The sequence below is a fragment of the Microcebus murinus genome, chromosome 4 (genome assembly GCF_040939455.1).
Source record: "Microcebus murinus isolate Inina chromosome 4, M.murinus_Inina_mat1.0, whole genome shotgun sequence".
Taxonomy (NCBI): domain Eukaryota; kingdom Metazoa; phylum Chordata; class Mammalia; order Primates; family Cheirogaleidae; genus Microcebus; species Microcebus murinus.
The window spans coordinates 4,806,961-4,809,522 of record NC_134107.1 but is presented as its reverse complement, the minus strand read 5'-3'; positions in this window follow the sequence as shown (position 1 = coordinate 4,809,522).

Genomic DNA, 2,562 nt, shown 5'->3' with positions numbered 1-2,562 from the left:
ATACTTTAAGCATTTTGCAATTCCTGGACTCTGTGCATTTTTTAGCTTGTCCGTGAAGCCCAGGAACAGGGGGGTGGCAGACCCAGCCCTGAGGACCACCCAGGGGAACCTGCTGCCCCCGTCTACACGGTGGGAGGGGGTCCATCTGCTCAGAGAGGAGAGCAGCCTGACCTTGGGTCTGCCCCAAGAAGTGACTGTGATCCTGCAGAGGCCCTTGAGGGCCTGGCTGCAGCCTCAAGTCAAGGAAGCATCTGGGCAGAGCTCAGTGAGTCAATGAGTGAGCGCATGGGTGAGTGAGTGAATGAATGAATGAGTGCATGGATGAGTGAGTGAATGAATGAATGAGTGAGTGAATGAATGAGTGCATGGATGAGTGAGCATATAGATGAGTGAGTCAATGAGTAAGTGAGCGCATGGATGAGTGAGTCAATGAGTGCATGGATGAGTGAGTGAGTGAATGAATGAATGCATGGATGAGTGAGTGAGTGAATGTATGAGTGCATGGGTGAGTGAGTGAGAAAGTGAATGCATGGATGAATGAATGAGTGCATGAATGAGTGAGTGAATGAATGAGCACATGGATAAGTGAATGAATGAATGAGTGAGCACATGGGTGAATGAATGACTGAATGAATGAAAGTGCATGGATGAATGAGCATATAGATGAGTCAATGAGTAAGTGAGCGCATGGATGAGTGAGTGAATGAATGAGTGCATGGGTGAGTGAGTGAATGAATGAGTGCATGGGTGAGTGAGTGAATGAATGAGTGCATGGGTGAGTGAGTGAATGAATGAGTGCATGGGTGAGTGAGTGAATGAATGAGTGCATGGGTGAGTGAGTGAATGAATGAGTGCATGGATGAGTGAGTGAATGAATGAGTGCATGGGTGAGTGAGTGAATGAATGAGTGCATGGGTGAGTGAGTGAATGAATGAGTGCATGGATGAGTGAGTGAATGAATGAGTGCATGGGTGAGTGAGTGAGTGCATGGGTGAGTGAGTGAGTGAACACATGGGTGAGTGAGTGAGTGAGCGCATGGGTGAGAGAATGAGTGAGTGAACACATGGGTGAGTGAGTGAGTTATCGCATGGGTGAGTGAGTGAGTGAGCGCGTGGGTGAGTGAGTGAGTGAGCGCATGGGTGAGTGAGTGAGTGAGTACATGGGTGAGTGAGTGAACACATGGGTGAGTGAGTGAGTGAGCACATGGGTGAGTGAGTGAGCACATGGGTGAGTGAGTGAGTGAGCGCATGGGTGAGTGAGTGAGCACATGGGTGAGTGAGTGAGTGAACACATGGGTGAGTGAGTGAACGCATGGGTGAGTGAGTGAGTGAGCACATGGGTGAGTGAGTGAACACATGGGTGAGTGAGTGAGTGAGCACATGGGTGAGTGAGTGAGTGAGCGCATGGGTGAGTGAGTGAGCACATGGGTGAGTGAGTGAGTGAACACATGGGTGAGTGAGTGAACGCATGGGTGAGTGAGTGAGTGAGCACATGGGTGAGTGAGTGAACACATGGGTGAGTGAGTGAGTGAGCACATGGGTGAGTGAGTGAGTGAGCACATGGGTGAGTGAGTGAGCACATGGGTGAGTGAGTGAACACATGGGTGAGTGAGTGAGTGAGCACATGGGTGAGTGAGTGAGTGAGCACATGGGTGAGTGAGTGAGTGAGCACATGGGTGAGTGAGTGTACACATGGGTGAGTGAGTGAGTGAGCACATGGGTGAGTGAGTGAGTGAGCACATGGGTGAGTGAGTGAGTGAGCACATGGGTGAATGAGTGAGCACATGGGTGAGTGAGTGAGTGAGCACATGGGTGAGTGAGTGAGCACATGGGTGAGTGAGTGAGTGAGCACAGGGGTGAGTGAGTGAGTGAGCACATGGGTGAGTGAGTGAGTGAGCACATGGGTGAGTGAGTGGTCACATGGGTGAGTGAGTGAGTGAGCACATGGGTGAGTGAGTGAGCACATGGGTGAGTGAGTGAGTGAGCACATGGGTGAGTGAGTGAGTGAGCACATGGGTGAGTGAGTGAGCACATGAGTGAGTGAGTGAGCACATGGGTGAGTGAGTGAGTGAGCACATGGGTGAGTGAGTGAGCACATGGGTGAGTGAGTGAGTGAGCACATGGGTGAGTGAGTGAGTGAGCACATGGGTGAGTGAGTGAGTGAGCACATGGGTGAGTGAGTGAGCACATGGGTGAGTGAGTGAGCACATGGGTGAGTGAGTGAGTGAACGCATGGGTGAGTGAGTGAGTGAGCACATGGGTGAGTGAGTGAGCACATGAGTGAGTGAGTGAGCACATGGGTGAGTGAGTGAGTGAGAACATGGGTGAGTGAGTGAGCACATGGGTGAGTGAGTGAGTGAGCACATGGGTGAGTGAGTGAGCACATGAGTGAGTGAGTGAGCACATGGGTGAGTGAGTGAGTGAGCACATGGGTGAGTGAGTGAGCACATGGGTGAGTGAGTGAGTGACCACATGGGTGAGTGAGTGAGCACATGGGTGAGTGAGTGAGTGAACGCATGGGTGAGTGAGTGAGTGAGCACATGGGTGAGTGAGTGAGCACATG